The following is a 19,840-nucleotide window of genomic DNA, read 5'->3' on the forward strand; positions in this document are numbered from 1 at the left end:
TAACACATTTCCGGTTATTGAATTTTTGTTTTCCTATTAAAGCCTATTTCGGGTAATTTTTTTGAGTAAAACACAATTTTTCGGTCTGAGAAATACATTTTCTGGTTCCAGATCCCTGAATAGAGGTGTGTCATATTCTTTTCCGGTTAAGATTACAAGTTTTCGATTTCATGAATACCTTTTTTTGGTTTCGGATTATTATTTTTGGGCTAAGATAACAATTTTTCGGTTACAGAAATATTTTTTCCGGTTTTAAATTCCTGTTCATGGGTTTTTTCGGTTGAACAAAGAATTTTTCGGTTTAGAGATTCCATTTTACGGTTTTAAATCCCTGTTCATGTCTTTTTCCGGTTGAACAAAGAATTTTTCGGTTTCGGGATTCTATTTTCCAATTTCAAATCTCTGTTTATGAGTTTTTCCGGTTGAACAAATTTTTTTTCCGGTTTCGGGATTCCATTTTCCGGTTTCGGGTGGGGGCTACCGTGGGGGTGGAGGGAAGGGGGTGAGCGCTCTAAATAGCAAATGGAAGCCCCGGCCAACATACTTCCTAGCCAACATCGAGTCCAACCAGCCCACCCACCATCCTGGAGCCGACCCAATCAAACCACCCGGCCCACTCGCGAGTCCAATTACCCCACCCCCTCCCCACACCCCCACCCATCGCCCCCAAACCAGTCCTGCGCCTGCGCCGGCGCCGGTGGCGAGATCCAGCGCACCCCTTCCGCGCAGAGCGCACCCGGGCGCGGCTTGGATCCCAGGCGGTACGCCCTCCCGCGCACTCGAGCGGCGGCGGGATCCCAGGCGGCGCGCCCTCCCACACCCTCGAGCATGGACGGCGACGATGCCCGTGGTTTGCACCAGCCGCTGTTCTCCATTGAGTTCCCGTTCTTCGCCGCCACCAGGTGGTAAGCGCACGCCCCCCCTCCACGTGCTTTCCCTATGTATCCCTGTAGATTTGGCTTGGATTGGGATTGTGATCCATCGTGCTGGTTCCCAATGATCCCTTTGCCTGATACGTGGGTTTACTTTTTTGCAGGGGATGGAGACGCCGCTCACGAGATGGACGCCGACGGTGGGGAGCTCCGCCTCGCTCCCTTCGGCGACAGCTGCGCGCTCGTCTCCGTCCTCTTCAGCAGCCTCGGCATGGCCTTCAGGTTCGCCAAGATCGAGTACGTCACCAAGGTGAGCGCAGACACCGCTGTGGACTAGCTCTTTGTACTCCAAAAAATTGATTCTTATTGTGCCCCTCTCAGTTTGGATCTCACCGTGGGGAAAACAGTCGCATTTTTTTCTATGTTCTGCATCTTTGTGTGGTGGTGGTGTTTTTATGCATTTTCTGTTCAGCTACTCAGTGTACTTCCATGCCAACACATCATACTTCCTATGAACTGAACATGCATGCTATTTTTTCGCCCTTTTTGTATGGTTCTATGCTTAAACCCACAGCTTTCATGACTTCTGATATGAGGCAGCGTAGATAGTTATTTCAAATTTCAAACTTTAGGGATAAAAGAAAATAGCTTAAACACTTTTTGTGATTGTGTTAGTGGTTTTCTATGACTGTCCTAACGGGATTCTATGTCTCTTGGCTAGTGGAGCAGAGCCTCGTCAATCTCGGCAACTGGCGCTCACATAGATTTCTATTACATTTCTTGAAACCCATCTGGGGAGTGTAGAATTTCTTTTTATGTTCATGTATAGAAACCCCATCTGGAAAGCATAGAATTTGCTGGTATGTTCATCTATAGAAACACCATCACTTTGGCCTATTTTTTTAAAATCATATATACGTTTGTGTTTGTGCATAGATACTATTAGTTGACTATGTGCCCATGCTTGCAATAATATACATGCTAGTGTCTGAACATAGATACTATCTGCTTCTATGCATAAATCATAGTATCATACACATGCTACCCATGTTTTTATGATTGCCCTCACCGGCTTTTACGCCTTTTGTTATCGAGGTGGATCCAATTGATGACAGCTCCCACAATGCGTCATATATTTGTCTAGTACTTTCCTCTCTTGTTTATATGATCGTCCTCACTGGTTTATATATCTGCCAATACTCCCAACACTATTTATATGTATGGTAGTTTTCCATCATATACAAGTAGCTGCATATATATGTATGACTGCAATCATATATTTGTTAAGGTGATTTTCCTTTCTGATTATATTCATCTACTCATGAGATTTCTATGTTAACATAGCACCCTTTCTACACAGGCTGTAGGGAATGGGAATGTATTTTCAGGCCTAGCTCTGCTATTCGGTCGCAGTAGATTTGGACAGGTTTATTTATGAACAGAAATAGGATGGTTCTTTATGATCACATTCCATTTTTGGTACTCCGTTAGAGCATCCATTCCTATCGAATGCATGCTTCTATGCTTGGCCTTACCGGTTTCTATGCATTCCTATCTTATGTTTCTATGATTGCCCTCACTGGTTTTTATACCTTTTGTTGCTTCATGTAGTTGCTTAGAGCATCTCCAAGAGACTCTGTAAAAGATTCTAGGTAGGTAAATTTTTTAGAAAATCTCCTAAAATTGTCATCCAATAGACTCTTCATCTCCATCCGCTCGGTATCTAGCCCGGCAAAGTCCACCCTCCGCTCGGAATCTTCGCTGAGCCAGCCCCGTTCGGTATCTCGCGCTCAAGCCCGCTTCCGGCTCCCGCGGGGCCAAATCGTTGAGTCCGTCGTCATTGAGGCCACCGTCGAGTCCGCCGTCGTCGAGGCCACAGTCCAGCCCGCCGTCGTTGAGGTGGCACGAGATCCCGGGGGGCTCCATCTCCCGGCGCAGTGCGGCGCGGGCTCCCGGCGAAGGCCGTGCGCCGGCTCCATGGCGGAGGCCGCCTTGGTCTCCCGGTGGAGGACGGCGCGGGCTCCGCGGCAGGGGGCGAATCGGCGGTGGCCGCTACGCTGGAGGCGGTAGCGGGTCAAATCGGCGGGGGGGGGGGGGGGCAATCGGTTGCGGCGGGGTCCAATCGACGCCGGCGGCGGCGCTAGAGGCATCGGCGGCGGCGAGGGTGGCGCTGGAGGCGGAGACGAGAGGCTGTGGTGTGCTTCCGTGCTTCTGCCATGGATGGGGGAGCAGAAGGAGGGGTGCGGTCGGCAGATGGTGTTGTGAGGCCCGCATGACAATGACTCGGAGGGAGGAGAGTTTGATATGAAGTGGAAAATTTTACTAGTCTGTTGGTTCCTTCACTCCTTGAATAGCTAAATGGTAAGCGAAATGACTAGCAAAAAGAAATTTAGCTAGCGTAATTTAACTAGTTTTTTGGAGATGCTCTTAGATGTATGTGATTGCAATCATATATTTGTTTCTATGACTGCACTCACTGAATTTTATGCCTTTTTTTTTTATTGTGAGGTGTGTTGCTGACGAGGATCTGCCGACGACTCCCTCAGCTGCAAGCTAGCATCATAGTCCTCACCAACGAAATGCAAGCATCTTTGATTTTGTATAGCTGGCATGTTACTGTGATTTCTATGAGCCAATTATGTTCAAAATTCAAATTTTCCCAGCCCTACCTGTTATATGCAATTCTATGGGTGTATCCCTCTATGACCTGTATTGTTGCCTTCTATGACATGTATCTCTGTCTTCTATGACACTGTATTGAGTACAAAATGATGTGCATCGCTGCTTTCTATGACCTGTATGGCGGTCTCATATGACTCCACATAGCTTCAACGTATGTATTTCTGCGCCAGTTTGATTCAAATTCGAATGTATAAGAACCTTAAAAGCTATTATATGTAAAGTCTATGATATCTACTGGAATTTCTATGGATGCCTTCTATGATTATTATGACAGTGATATTTCTATGTGTCAAAAAGATTTCTTTGACAGTGTAGTTTCTAGGGATAAGTCTATTTTACAACCTCGAACTAATCAAGAAGTCCGTTTTTCAACCTCCAACTACGAAACCAGGTAACCTATGCCCTCGAACTGGCAAAACTGTCTGAATCACCCCCTCGAGCACTGTATCAAGCTGTTTTGAGGGCGGTTTTGCTACAGTAGCATTTTCGAATTTCTGGAATTTCACACCTCTCTCAATTAAATAAGAAAGAAAGCATAGTTAATATTGTCTAAAAATCATGATATTTTTTTGGGAGATAGATAAAAAGACAAGGAATTTATTTTGGCTACATGTGATACATTAAACATAATGAAATTTGAATTATAAAATTTTAAAAATGGGTAGAATTCAAAATTTCTTGAAGTTTTGGGTTAGCTAAACCTTTGATAAAAATGAAATAAAAATATGATAATTCATAATTTTTTATTTAGTTTAATAAGTTATTTTTTATTGGCCCAAGTTTTTATGAAAGTTTTTGAATTACTTCGCAATGCTCAAATTTGATTCCTCAAATTTTAATTTATGAATTTTCTATAGAACTTGGGCCAATAAAAAGTACCTAACTAAACTAAATAAAAAATTATGAATTATCATATTTTTAATACATTTTTATCATAGGTTTAGCTGACCTAAAAATTCAAGGAATTTTGAATTCTACCTATTTTTAAAATTTTATAATTCAAATTCCTTTATGTCTATTGTAGCACATCTAGCCAAAATAGATTCCTTGTCTTTTGATCTACCTCCCAAAAAAATATCATGATTTTTAGACAATATTAACTATGCTTTCTTTATTATTTAATTGAGAGAGGTGTGAAATTCCAGAAATTCGGAAATTTTACTGTAGCAAAACCGCCTTTGGCTGAGCCAGGGTTGTTTTTCAAACGGTTTCGTTAGTTGGAGGTGTAGGATGTCCGGTTTCGTAGTTCAAGGGCCAAAATCGGACTAGTGTGATAGTTCAGGGTTGAAAAACAGACTTTTCCCTAGTTTCTATGCTTGAATATTTCTACACTCACCCTTTTCTTTCCATCACGCCCGTATGTTTCTATGCTCAGAATATTTTTATGCTCACTAATACGGACCGCTCAGCATTTTCTATGCTCATGAGTGTAGGTTTCTATGCTTTGAAATATTTGTATGATCGTATCCCTATATTTTTATACACGCGTCCTTATGTTTCTATGCTCGAGCATCTTTCTATACTTGTGTCTCTTTGTTTCTATGCTCATGTAAAATGATGAATTAAAAAATTCAATAAAATATTTGCAAAATGGATCTCAAATTGTGCATAAAAATGTCACGAATCTTGTGGTGGAAACCGTTAGTGAATTGGATCTTCGAGTGAAGAATTATAGCGAAAAAAAAAGAAATGGTGGGTGCATGCATGCATGCGTCAGGTGGCAGGTGCATGCTTGTGTCCGGTGGCAGGTGCATGGGTGGCATGTGTCAGCTCTGGTGTCTTTTTCATAGGAGGTTTCTATGACCCGGATAACAGGTTTCTATGACCCGAAAATGTCTCTACGACCCGAACAACTAGTTTTTACGACCAACAGCGCGTGGACCAGTGCCTGGCCGCCGGGGGGTGGTTGGTTGGCTGGGGCTTCCAATATTTTTACTATTTTTATTGGAAGCCTTGGGCTCCCAATAGTCGGACCATACACACACTATTTTTACTAGCTACTACTATTTCACTACTGATAATATTCCCTTTGGTCAAAAAACCCACAGAACATCTCGAATCCACCACGAAAGCCGTCAGTCTTTGCTGCAAAATTGCTTTGTCATCCATGGAACTCGACCAAGGTGGATGCAGGTGCAGTAATTCTCACTTGCGCACGGATGATCGTCGGCTCGCGTCGGCAGCATAATCTTCTTCGGGCGCGGCCAGTCCCAGTTAACCAAACCCCAGATCATCCCCTGGGCGCCATGGCGACACAAAAGACGATTGTTGACGGTCACTAACGACCCATTTTGACCGTCAACTATCATGCAAAAGTCAAGCATCAGAAGGAATAAATGTTAGCATATGATGATTATTTGACGAATTCCATAGATGCTGGTTTGAGAATGTGTGCAGGTGATTTTGGGCTAAAAAGACAGAAAATTAGCAAGAATGATCCAAGGTACAAATGCCCAATCACTCATGGGAGAGCCCAAGGGCCAAAAGAGCCCACTTGGCAGCTGCACATGAGAGGGAGACACAGCCCATGAGCAGTGACACGTCAGCGATCCGAGGCAATCTCTTCTCGACCAATCAGACGCAAGCGCGAGGATCCGTGGACCCACATGCAGCAGCCAACCGACTTAGCAGAACCAATACCACGTGCTAAAGACCAAGGACTCCACGTGTCAACCCCTGGACGAAAGTTGGGGGCGGTTGGCAGCTGAGCCAGGTCGGCCGACCGTCGGCCGATGGCCCAGTGGGCCCCACCACCTCAAGCTTCAACGTGGCGCTTCCTCATTGGTGGAGAACGTCAGTTCAGGGAGTATTAGCTACAGCACGGCGACGCAATACCCTTGGCTCCCTCCTATATATATGAGGGGAGGGGGTAAGGAATGGAACTCAAACACACACACCCCACACCCAACTCAACTCACCTTCTCTCTTGAAGCTTGAGGCCTTCATTCTAGATGCTTAGGTAGACTAGGAGGTGTAGAAGAAGAGGAGGAGAGTGAGGAGGTGTCGGGGAAGTGCCGGGTCTGTCGGCACTCTTCTCCGCTTGTACCTCGACGAATACTTATTCGGTTGTAAGTGTTCGAGACTTTCTTTGTTTGTTTATTTAGAATTAGAGTTTAGATCACAAGTTATCATCTCTGCCTTATATTAGTTGATGTGTATGCTAGCGAGTAGCATTTGATCGTAGCTTAAGACCCAGGATAGAAAAGGGTAGTCTTGGCCAGGGCTAAGGTTAGTAGGGAAAGACGTAGACGTGGTGTCTAGGATGGACTATACCACTCAGTTGTCCAATAGTCCCACGGTTTGTAGAGGTAGCTGGCAGGTGGTGACAGCCCTGTTCGAGCTCTAGTAATCCTCCACGTTCGGATATTGGATAGAGCACTATTACTGGAGCTATCGGCTTGTATAAGCCGGTCGAAACCGGTAGCTCGAAGTATAACGGCGACGTGATCTCTTCTTATAGGCATAGATTCTAGATATAGAAAGTCCTCTCTTCTATCTTCTCCACACCGGCGTGTGTGTCCTTGGATAAGCCTGAACCCATAGATAGTGTACTCATGTTTTTCAGTGGATACGATACTCTGGAATACTCTTGGGTGAAAGCTACAGCGATATCCGTGCGCTTGCGGATTTTATTCGTGATATTGCAAAATACCAACAACAATTTAACCACATTGTGACTTCTCCCCCTTTCGGCGCCGCTGCTGAATCTTCCTCGCCCATGGCCGCTTGTGTCATGTACTGCCTAGCAGTTGCGTCGATGCCAGCGCCGCCATTGGCCATGTACATGAGGACGGTGACCACATAGGCCGCGGTTTTGTGGCCGCCCGCAGCGGCGCGCAAGAGATTCTCGTCGAGGATTGGGCCTAGTGCTGTGAACACAGGTCCAGGGAAGATGGCACGCATCTCAGTTTTGAAGCATGCTTGCGGATTGCCAATGTTGGTCAGGCTCTGAACTAGGGCCTTGTATGCAATAGTGTTCCTCCACCTATTGTGGCTGGACACCCGCCCTAAGTTGATGCGGCTGCCGACTTCGGGGTTTCTGCACAAGCAGCGCATGAAGCGGCATGTCCCCCTAAGTGCGCGGAGGTCCTCCATTGGAAACCACGAGGTCGCAGCGATGTTGCCCGCGATTTGAACGAGCGCATCGAAAGAAAGATCCCCCAGCCACGACTGACGGCGCCTCTTTGCCTCCATGTGTGATTGCCAGCTCGACGACGAGTCGGAACCAAAAGCGGCGCGAGACGAGGCGTGGATGGAGCTGCGGCGGGAGTGTGGACGGCGGGGAGCCAGAGCAATGCAAAAAACCCTTGTTTGGAGCTCTTGAATGCGTCGCCAGGAGGTGCTGCAGCGGGGATGTTGTGCAGCCGCGTGGACGTCGGCGAGCCAGAGCCGGTGATTGGAGAGGACGCAGTGGATTTTGGTGGGGGCTGAACTACTCCTGCTCTCTCTTGCAACTAACACGCCGTCGCGGTGGAGAGTTGGGGATTTTTTTGGGAGGGGAGGGGAGGGGAAGTTGAGTTTGTGCCGCGTCTCGGAGGATGCCAACGGTCTTGGCAAACATGGTTGGGAGGAGTAACTGGCCCCTCTTCGCCGGTCGCTGACAGGTGGGACCCGCATGTCAATCTCAGGCATGGCTAGCCGCACCTCCTATCTCATATCACGATCGTGGAAGAAACTCTTGTTTGGAGCTCTTGAATGCGACGTCAGGAGGTTCAAGCGGCGCCGTGTCTCGGTGGGATAGCAACCGCGTGCGGAACAGTAACCGGTGCAGCCTTTGGTACGGAAAAGGTCACACAGTACAATTCTTCTCGCCCGTGTTCTATCCTTTGGAGTAGAATAACAATTTAGAAAATTGAAATATACAGTAACCGGCCCCTCTTCGCAAGTCGCCGATAGGTGGGACCCGTGTGTCAATCTCACAGAACTAAACGGACGCGACGAAGGTGCCTGGTCAGCGTGTCGCATCCTCGTCTCTTGTTTGTTGCCCCTGGTTTCTGCGCCCCATATGTCAGTGGTTGTCGGGTGGAAACAACTCGGGACACCAATAGCGTGGACGCAGTGTCCCCAAAATTCATGAAGCAGAAGCAATAATACAACATATATATCTATACTACTTTAATTAACTACTAATAATAATTTCACTCTAAATTCATGAAGCAAAAGTAGCATAAAAGCAAAAGCTACACTACTAATAATTCAGTCTAGATTATGCTGTCCTCTGGAATCGTCGTTCCAATCCAAATTTACAAATTAAATGCAGCCCAAGAACAGATTGAGCTCGAAACGAATCCGGCAGTTCTTGCTGCAAAACACTTTGCATCCAAATTGCGTCCATGGTAGAACAACAACGGAATCGCACTTACCGCGCTTGCATGGATCTAGATCGGCACGCATCGGTAACACCACCACCTTTCTCCTCATCCGGAGCTAGTTTCTCAGCATAGTGACCCTCTCGCAGATGTGGTAACACTCCTCGTTGCTCAGCATTTTGGCGCCTCCCCACGGCACCTTCACCGGTTCATCATCGACTGCCTGTCTCATGTACGTACTGCCAAGCAGTATTGTCGACGCCGGCGCCACCATTGGCCATGTACAGGAGGACGGCAGCCACATAGGCCTCCACTTTGTGTCCATCGCGGGCGGCGCGCTCGAGATTCTTGTCGATGACTGGCAGGGGTCTGAGTAGTGGATAACGGAGGACGACAATCATCCCGATGATGAAGCAGGCCTCCAAGTTGCCCACTTGGGCTAGGATAGAGGAAGGAGGGTCCGATAGCCATCATGTACATACCAATACATCTTGTAAAACCGCTCGACGGAGATGAGCCGGCCGACTTCGGGGTCACTACACACAGCGCATGAAGTGGTAGGTCGCCCGAAGCGAGTGGAGGTCCTCCATTGGCCGCACCGAGATCGCAGCGACGCGGCCCGCGATCCGATTGGCCAACTCAGTAGGGAGATCCGCCAGCGACGACGGGCGGCGTCACCTCGTCGCCATGAGAGCCGGCCGGCGAGGATGGAGCTTTGCCGTGTGCACATAGGCAAGCTGGAGATGAGGCATTCAGATTACTTTAGCTCGAGAGGGGCCAGGCAGAGGGGAGAGTTGTGGATTTATTGAAAAAAACACACCAATTTTCGACAGGGGAGACGAAGTTCAGCAGGCGCCGCCGACAGCTTTGGCCGGAAGATGTGCGGGAAAAGGACCCGACCCCTCTTCTCCGGTCGCCGACAGATGGGACCTGCATGTCAATCTCACAAAAGAAAATGGATGGTCCCCTATCCTTAAGTAGTCGGGGGGCCATTCCAAATAGAATGCAAGTATGGTCTTCACATTGGGCCTTTCTTTTTCATGGGCTGGATGGAGTGGATCCTGGTGGGCGGTGGCTCACTCAAACCTCTCTGCCAGCACCACAGCAATTTCATATCAGGCTTGACTTTGAAACGGGCCCAGGCCTTATATCTGCGGGCACCACCTGGCCACGGTGCACGCTGGACAGGCCAAACATGATAGCCATAGCCCATGGGTGACAGGCGACGGCCTGCTGGCCTGTACTCGTACACGTGGACTTTGGCTCACTGCTATCCAGTGGAGCCCGCGTTGACATATTTGACCCACAACCCTAACACGTGGACCTTCTGGTTTCAGTCAACACATGTGGCTGCCAGCTAGACATACTGGACCAGTTAACTGGGGCCTACAGTTGCACGTGTTACCCCACGTAAGCGTGCTCTGTCCGCACTGGTCAAACCTCTCGCAACGGACTCGCGTTGATATAGTTGACCAGATACCGTTCCATGACGAATAGCCCCGGTCTGGTTCTATGACGAATCGTCACACGTGGCAGCCGGTCTGGTTCAATGATGAATCACATTGATCGCAGGTAAGAGGACTAGATGGCGAACTTTTTTTTGTGATGATATGAAATATTATTTTGTGACGCGCGTTTTACTTTCGTCATAGTTCCGCAGGTGCTGAGGACTGTGCCAATGAACTATGACGGAACCCAATTTGTTCTGTGACGCGTGCTTTGCTTTTGTCACGGTTGCGTAGTGTCCGAGGGTTGACGATGAAGACCTATGACGAACATGTGTCTTTTTGTCATAGATGTGGTCTGTTCAATGACGAAGCTAAAAAAGTCAAGCGGAATTACGTCATGGATGCTATTATTTCTACTAGTGATCCAGAGGGTGGGGGCTCCGCGCGGGATACTAGAGTATCGCTTACTAGTGTAGACATAGTGTCTAGATTAGCTAAGTGTTGTTGGATGTCAGCCTTTCCCATAGTTTGTAGAGGTAGCCGACAGATGGTGACAGCCCTGTTCGAGCCCTAGTAATCCTCCACGTTCAGATTGGGGGTAGGAGGTATATAAAGCTGCCTGGGTGTACGGGCTCCTCCCGTCGCTTAGATATCGGTCTCCCGGTTGTGTAGTTTAATCTCTGACAATCTAACCATAAGATAGCATAGATATAGCTAGCCTAGCACATCTGACTCGAGCTCTAGCTTTCTGCCTTGCTCCCGGCCTATAGCATTTTCTTTTATTTATTTATTTATCTTGAAGGTTGTTTGTGTGTGTCACACACCTCCTACCATGTTATCTATCTTACTCCTATTTATGCAAATGAATATCCAATCTAGATTAAGTTTATCAACTAGCCTATATATCTTCATTCACCGTCTTCCCTGCGGAAATATAAATGACACCCCGGTATACTCCCGGGTAAAATGCTACAGTGATTTTCTGTGCGCTTGCGGATTTATTCGTGGTTCATGAAATATCTGCCACACCATTGGTGTCTGCGGGCGTCATCGCTGTTCCCCAGAGGTGACGTTGGTAGGCGCCAATAGTTATTAGTATGATAAAGTTGTTCATGGTGGATCTAGTCATGTTCATGATTTATTTATTTCAGAATTTAATTAATGCAATTGCCTAATTATTCAATATGTTGGTGTTCTTAGAGGGGTTGTTAGGTCTTCTTGAACACTCGTTCGTCACAAAACCAACAAATTTGTTGTCCCCTTGATGATACGGCGTTACTAAAATAAAAATTGAAATTAGTAGCTACTAGCACACACAACGCATTATTTCATTTCTTTTTGAGCGTCTCCCAGCGTTGTCGTTATATGTGCGCGTGGGATCGTCACAAAGAAAAAATACCCACAAAACAATCATCCACTACACGGTGCTTCCTTAATCATCCAAGCACCAAGAACGATCAATAATGGCTGTGCGACCTAAAATCACCTTATTAGTTCAATCCTAGGTGCTATATACGGTTGTCATGATCACATCCCACCATCTCGTTGAGATGTTTTCATTGCATATATACTCGATCAAAAGCACAATAATTAGTTTTAGTAGATATTTCATAGAGAACTATTCTGTTCTAATTAATATGTAAACAATGGCAAATGAAGGTATTAGATATTAATTAACAACATATTTAAACTTATAGATGACTATATATAGACATAAGCTTAAAACTGAAAAGGAATTTTGTTTGAATTAATAGTTTTTCAAATATAAATTGGCCAACTCAATAGCATATATAACTTGTAGAAGATGGCCGCCGGCGTATCTATCTTATAGAGCTCAAGATAGGTGTTCCCACATAAACATAGTGAACGGAGAAGATAGAAGCTTTGCTTACGTCCTGTCACAACTCACCACGCATGTGGTCCTCTTCGTGAGCATCTCTTTCGGCACCAATACATCAGCCGATCTGGTCCACAGGTCCTTCACAGTTTTCGAATTAATAATGGTCCAAGGTTGTGGTGGAGAGAAGCCATGAGCCGATGATCGATATGATGGATTAGATATTTGAAAGGAGATTCGTGAGAACCACATATTTGTAACGGGCACGGATGACCTTTTGGTAACGGGTATCGCAAATGTTACTGTTATCAGGTTACTATTGACAGGACAAAGTTACCCATTGCATATATTTGTAACGAGCACTTATCTGTGTCTGTTACCAACAGCAGTAACTAGTAACTTAAGCTTGCTGTTTCTGTGGGCTCACAGAGAGATTCGTCACGGGAAGGACCATCCCTGTGTCTGTTTCCTCTGCATAGAGCTCCAGCATAATGCCCGTGATATTTTCCACGTCTTTCAACTCAAGAAATGTATTAAAGTCCCTGAAGAAATTATTGAGCAACAAGACCTGGAAGTAGAGCCAGATTTATCATACATGGAGTACCCAATGAAAATCCTCGACACTAAGGAAAGAAGTACAAGAAGGGAAAAGGTTAGAATGTATAAGATCCAATGGAACCATCACACTGAGGAAGAAGCCACTTGGGAAACCGAGCACTACCTCCAGCAGAATTTCCCTGACTTCCTTAGAACGAATTCAGGTACCTAAACCCCAGTCCATTTCTACTCTGAAATCTCGGGACTAGATTTTTTTTAGGGGGGAAGGTTGTGATACCTCAGGTGTCTAGCTTTTAGAACATAGGATAATATATGAACCTTGTGTTTATCCTTGTTTGATAATTAAAGATTTTCAGTACAACATCAGGGGCATATTAGTAATTATAAAAAAATTACAAGTCCCAATTTGCAAAAAGTTTTGGCTTAGGGAGTAATTTTTAATATTGTAAAGGGGGTTTCTTGCAAATAAGCTAGTAATCATTACTTGGCAGCTTTATTGCAAGTTAGTCCTAAATTTGTTGAAATTTGCTACCAAAAAGTACTTTTCCTTTATTAAATAGAGTTCATTTGAACTTTTGAAAAACTAAAGCTGTAGATCTATTGAAAATTTGCACAACATGAAAGTTGTAGATCTTGAAAAACTAAACAACTTTCATTTTGGTCACTTTTCATTTGAGCCACAGATCAGTGGGAAATTTTAGTTTACAGTGGAGCCCCTAAACTTTTCTATTTTTGCAAAATAGTCCTCCAGTCCATCTCCTACCTCCAGCTTCACCAGAGTTGCACAGGCCGCCGCCGCTGCGGGTTTCCCCGCCCTCCGGCTGCCCTGCACCGCTGTTTGCATCACCGCCTAGCTTCCCTGCTCCTCCTGGACCCCACTCCTCCCCTCGCTGTGCTTTCCCCTTTCTCCACGTAGCTCGGCTGACCCCTTTCCCCACGCGCTATTTGCAATCCCGGCGAGCTCGGCCGCCGCGGGAAGCCGTCCCCTGCTCTTGTTTTTGCCCCACCGACCCCACGCGTCGCACGTGCAGCCCCACCGCCGCTAGCACCACCTCTGCCTGGCTTCCAATTCCCGCGCCACGTCGTCCCGGAGCTCCCCTGCGCGACACCTCACCGCCCGCCCGTGGAGAAGCCGCTGCCGTTGCCAATTCGCCCTCTCCTCCTGCCAAACCCATCCCCTGGCCTCCTCTCTCGCTCATCCTCCTCTTTCTGGCATATATAAAGCCCCGGCTGGGCTTTATCTCCGACACATCGCCGCCACGCCCCTTCTTCATCTCCGGCGAACCACTGCTGCCGTGGACCCGCCGCTCCAGACCCTCCCCAACCCCCACGACCTTCTAGCAAGCTTCGCCTTGCTCCAGCACAGCTCACCAGCCCCTCCTTCTTACCAATCCACCGTCGGAGCACCGCCGTCGACGAGTGCCCTCGCCGCCGCACTCTACGTCAACGCCAACAACCACCCTATCGGCCACCTCCAGCTACGCCACCAGTCACCAGAGGTCCGCCTCGACCTCCTCTTGCTCCCTGGCCCCCTGGCCCTCGCCGCCGGCAACCCATCTCGCCGGAATCCGGTCGCCCTTCTCTGTCTCCCTTCCCAAACCCGGCCTAGGACCCGATTGCAATTCTTTTAAAACATTCTAGGGTCCTTTCTGCAAAAGATCTTTTCCTTTTATTCTTTTTAGTGAACTTTGAAAAATCCTAGAAAAATGTAGAAAAATCAGAAAAATGCCAAACTAATTTTGTTGTTTTCCTTGTAATTAGCTCTACAAGTTTGATGATATGGGTTTGAGCTAAGTCCTTTTGTATTTAAATCTAAAAATAGGATTAATTTATAGACCTTTTTATTTGTATCTTTTATCCAGGAGCCATGTTTGAAATGAGCTTTGAACTCAGGCCAACGTTGTCGAATTAACTGAAGCTCCGAACTCTGATTCGGAAGACCCAAAGTCCACTGACTCTATAGACACTACTACAGGCAAGCCCCGGTGCATAATCCTATTATTTTAAATTATGCAATTTATGGTTATTATTTTTATGTGTGCATTTAAGTTATTGGGGTTGAATGAAAACCTTAGATGCATAATTCTAGGTTCCTATTGATTGAACACTAGAAACTGAGTCCGATTAGATGCTATGCTAATAGGACCGGTAAAAGTCGAGTGATTGCCTATCACTCGCGAGCTTTATAGGAGTTGATTATTTACTTTCTTCAATCACTATAAGGACCATGGACGGATTTGGTTACAAGCTTCATATTGAAATCCATCTGTGTTGATAAACTATTAAGGCTGCAGTGTATGGTAGTGATGGTTAAGTGTTTGAAAGTACTAGCCACATGTCGTGAATTATGGGTAAGCGGCAAGCCTAGTAACTGATCGGCCCGGCAAATGGACATACCTCCCACTCTCTCTTAGAGATAGGAAGTTAATTTATGTTGGAAGTTAAATTATGATGCATCACTACGGGTATAGGGATGTGGGATGTTCTCTGTACTCGGGGAGAGTGGCCTTGATCCATGAATCGGAATGAGAAGCAAACGGTTGTTTGGGAGTGACTCGTCAGAGCTCCAAGCGTGTGTGTTAGGATTACCCTTGCAAGGTTGGAAATTCGATTCAGAATCGTCCGTTTCTCGTGGAAATTGAGACTGCTTGATCTCTTTGCCACATAGAGTAAGAAGTGGAACAAAGATGATACTCAATCTTGTTGGATGAAATTATTTCCTCTACCATGTTTGTATAGAAAGGTGCAAACCTAGAATGGTTAATAAAACTAGAGCCTGAAAGCTAAAACTTGAAATTAAGGACCTACTCTTTGTTGCTTTTCAGCAAAAGAAAACCCCAGAGCCTTCACAAGCCTTGCATGTCTAGTTAAAGGGATATTATATACCCTTAGTCGGGTAAGTCTTGCTGAGTATTAGTATACTCAGTCTTGCTTGTGACCTTGTTTTTAGGAATGACTTTGGAAGACTGAAACACTAGTTTGACTTGGCCTAGTGTTTTACCTCCTAGCTGGTCTATGGAATGGGAACCATTTTCGACCAGCTGTGGCTCGACTGAATGATGTCTTGCTCGGGCTTACCATGACATCTACCCTACGACGCTTGTGTATAGTCATGTTTTACCTTTCCACTGTAGAACTTCTCTTTTACACTTAGTTACTGTTAAACTTCTTTAAAGTTCCTTTGAATAAGTTTGTAAAAGCTAGAAAATTTGTTTACTAGCTTTAAACTTTGATGTAAATTACACCCCTTATCTATGTGATGTGAAATATTGTGGAATGTTGTATCTTTGACTTGCCTTCGTGCGGGATGTATACTTGTGTTACGATCGGATATTCAGTGGTTACATCGGGATGTTACCCGACAGACCAATGATTATACCGGTTAAGGTGCGTTTAGATGTTTAGCGCACTCGAATTGGTATAATTCAAACTGGTTCTGCCACACAATGTTCCACACATGCTCTCACACACATTCTTCTTGATGTGCATGTTGTCAATAGAATGATGCACATTCAACAACTCCCAATATTCTACCTCCCATAATATTGATTTCTTGTTTCACATTCCGTGCCCATCTTCTTCTTCACCATCTCGCTTCTTTCTTTTGCCAAGGATGGTCTTCTTTGGTAACTCCTCGATAGTTTTGATGCCTTTGACTTGTAAATGGACCTCCATTCTGGATACATGTGGAGGCGCTGTTCGATTCTCCTTTTCCCCATCAAACTAACAATCCATGTTCCGGTATGGATATTTCTTAAGGAGGAAATGATGGTGCCCCAAAAATACGAATTTCTTTGAATTTTTCAACCATAATGAGAAGGTTTCATCTAAGCAGTGGGGGCAAGCTTCACCTTTCCTTTTACTCTGCCTGGAAAGGTTGCGATGAGCCGGGTTGTCATTGATGGTGGTGAACAACATGGCATGCAATGTAAAGTCCTTACACTAAAACTCATACCAAATCTCCACACCAGGCTTCCAAAGTGTCTGGAAGTCATCAACCAATGGCCTCAAGTAGACATCAATACGATCACCGGGTTGCTTTGGCCCGGAGACCAAGATTGACAACATCAAGTATTTTCATTTCTTGCATAGTCAGGGTGGAAGGTTCAACACTGACAACACGACAGGCCAGGTGCTATGCGTTGAACTCTGGTTATCGAATGGGTTCACACCGTCTGTGCTCATAGGGAACGAATGTTCTTGCAAATATATTCGGCAAACGAAGGATAGTGGGTATCTATGTTACCCACTGTGCTGCATCTGCGGGGTGCCTAAGCTTGCCATCGCCCGTCTTCTTTCGGCCTTCCTTATGCCAACGCAAGAGTTGGGCCTCCTTTCGTGTGGCAAACATGCGTTTCAAGCGGGGAATGATGGAAAAATACCATGCCACCCTCACAGGACCCCCTCTATTACCCTTCTTGCCTCTGATCTTCACGGGCTCGTTTCCGTCATCAGCATTATCTCCTCCATCTTTTGTCCTCTTGAAACGACCGAACCCACACTTAGGGCAATTGTTAAGGTCCTCATACTCTCCACAGAACAACACACAGTTGTTCTTACATGCATGGATTCTCTCAACATCTAAGTGCAAAAGGCAGATTATCTTCTTAGCCTCGTAGACAGACCCGACCACTTGGTTTCTCTCTTGTAGCATGTCTTTTAGCAGATCCAATAGTTGTTTGGAACTTTTATCGGTCCAACCATGACGTGCCTTAAGCTGCAAAAGTTTGAGATCACCAGAAAGACGAGAGTACTTGTGACAACCAGGGTAGAGGGGTTTCAGCCTTGCTAATTCAGAAGATGTGTACACGCCTTGAAACTCAACATCTCTCAACATTGTTCACACAAGGCAGCAAATCATCATCATTGAAACCCGTAACTTCTTGGTCAGTCATATCCTCAGGCCGCATCACAATGGGCGGGAATGCTTCATCTTCCTCAAAGTTATTTCCGCATTCTTCTTCCCCTATAATAATGAGAAATCAAGGAGTTAAGACATTCTGTTTTACACCATGTAACAATGAGAAATCAATGAGTTAAGTCATTATGCACTCGTTTCACCTTCATTAAGGGCTTCATCATGGCGTCGCCATGCCCCTTCATTAAGGCCTTGAGCATGGCATCGCGCTTCACCTTCATTAAAGCATCCTTCATCGCCTTCAATAAGGCCTTCCTCACCATGCTTATTCCAACATGTGTAATTTTTTTTGAATCCACGTGTGATCAAATGATGGAAAATGTTGTCCCATTGTCCGAACTTCTTCTGGTTCACACAATCAACACAGGGGCAATGCATTGTAGGCACACTCCGATTTCTCATGTCTGCCTCTGCTTGAGCTAGAAAACCATTGACCCCATTTAGTAATGTCTCCCAAACTCGGGGCTGTCTGTACATCCAAGCCCGATCAACCGCCATCTACAAGTTCAATAAAGAAATGATTTTGAAAGAAATAATATATCATCAAAATCTAAAGATGAGAATGGATACTATCTTCATAGTATTATCACCAAGTAGATTACACACAAGATGTTTTGTTGTTTTTGTTTTGGTCAAATTTCTACTATGAAAGAAAAAGTTATAAAGGCTTAAGCAGGAACCTGAGAGCATGGTGGTGCTGCTGGGTAGCTTTAGAACAAAAATATGATAATTATTCATCAATATTTGTTCCAAGTTTCTTTGATTCAGTCGTATAATCCTGTTTTTTTTTGTGATGGTTGATTCATGTATTTGTGGTTTGCACATCTTACTTATTCTACTAGAGATTTGCCTACTAATTAGGAGCGGCAAATTCTATACCTTGATGAGGAAAGGAGGGTGGAACCACGCAGCTGCGGTGAGCGACGACGGCCGATGGGTGGCGTTGCTGCGGTGATGACGACCACACGCGCAGAAGGCGCCGTAGTGTAGGTGGAGGTGGGAGGAGCCGCACGCGTGTGCTTGAGGGTGGATGGGCGAGCAGAGGCAGCGGAGGAGGTGGCGGACGAAGGAGGCGGCGCGCGCAAACGAAATAGGCGGCGGTCTTGACGGGGAAGGACCGGAGCAAAGGGGAAAGGCGGCGGCGCCAGGTGGACGCTCGCCGGATGCTGCAGCAGCCAGCGGCGTCGACGATGCTGCTACAGTGCTAAGCACTCACTGGCCACTTCAATTATTGCTACAATTATTGCTACAGTACTAGTAACGGGTGTTAAGTGGCCATACATAACGGGCGTCCATCCACGTTACCAATGTTCCCCATCGGTAATGGTCTTTAAATGACCGTTATGGCTAAGTGTAATATTCGTAATGGGCTTTAAGTGGCCGTTAGGTAACTGTCTTTAGAGATCGTTACCGATAACGGTCTTACTTGTAACTGTTATATTTAACGTCTGTCATGGGCAAATACTTGTAACGGCCCTTTAATACACCCGTTACCAAATTATCTTATTGGTAATGGGCATTGTGGTGGTGAGGTCAGGCTCGGGCCTGCCAGGCTTATTGGTAACGTGCATTTTCTCGTGCCCGTTACCAATGTTCTGCTCTGTAAGGTGTTTCAAGTGCCCGTTACCAATACTGTGTTACCTATTTGAGGTTTTGACATAGTGTTCCGATCAGATGGCCTCCAAGGTGACTGACGCAATGCCACCTTCACTGGTGGCGAACCCACAATAACATCAGCGCATGCATGACGGTGTTGAGGTCAAGAAGAGAAAGAGAGATTTCGATTACTTTCTCCGTCCCAAATTATTAGTCAATTTGACTTTTCAAGATACATAGATTTTACTATGCACCTATCTAGAAATACCAAAACAACTAATATTTTGAACCAAAGAAGTAATTATTAAATGGAAATCTAATCTGTGCTGAATTGATCTAGGCTAACTGTTTCTCTGCGAAGTGTTTTTTCCTCGCATCATTGTGGCACACCAGCAGCGTGTTTTCTGAATCTACAGCGGTGGACTGTGAGCACGCTGGCTAGTGGCCAAGGTTCAAGACACTTAGTTCCGGTTGGTCTCTACCTCCCTCCATTCCAAATTACAATTCCAAATTACAAGTTCTTTTGACGTTATATATAGTTTTCTAAACATATCGTATGGTGGTAGTGAGTTGTGGCTGGTGCTCATCGTACATTTGTGTTTCGGTAACCGGGCTGGCTA

General features: G+C 45.8%; 2 long non-coding RNA genes across 3 annotated transcripts; one reads left to right on the forward strand and one right to left on the reverse strand.

Moving 5' to 3' along the window:
- Positions 1–646: 646 nt before the first annotated feature.
- On the forward strand, positions 647–3,798 carry LOC120672282. Of its 2 annotated transcripts, XR_005674046.1 has the most exons (3): positions 652–905; positions 1,037–1,182; positions 3,381–3,798. It is a non-coding gene; the product is annotated as an uncharacterized LOC120672282 (long non-coding RNA). The 2 variants fall into 2 exon arrangements; XR_005674045.1 differs by having other exon boundaries at positions 647–905; positions 1,037–3,798.
- A 12,074-nt stretch (positions 3,799–15,872) lies between these two features.
- Positions 15,873–18,837, reverse strand: LOC120672289. Its single transcript, XR_005674048.1, has 3 exons — positions 18,504–18,837; positions 17,768–18,122; positions 15,873–17,672 (listed from the first exon to the last, which is right to left on the reverse strand). It is a non-coding gene; the product is annotated as an uncharacterized LOC120672289 (long non-coding RNA).
- Between the last annotated feature and the right edge of the window lie 1,003 nt (positions 18,838–19,840).

This window comes from Panicum virgatum, chromosome 2K (genome assembly GCF_016808335.1).
Source record: "Panicum virgatum strain AP13 chromosome 2K, P.virgatum_v5, whole genome shotgun sequence".
Taxonomy (NCBI): Eukaryota; Viridiplantae; Streptophyta; class Magnoliopsida; order Poales; family Poaceae; genus Panicum; species Panicum virgatum.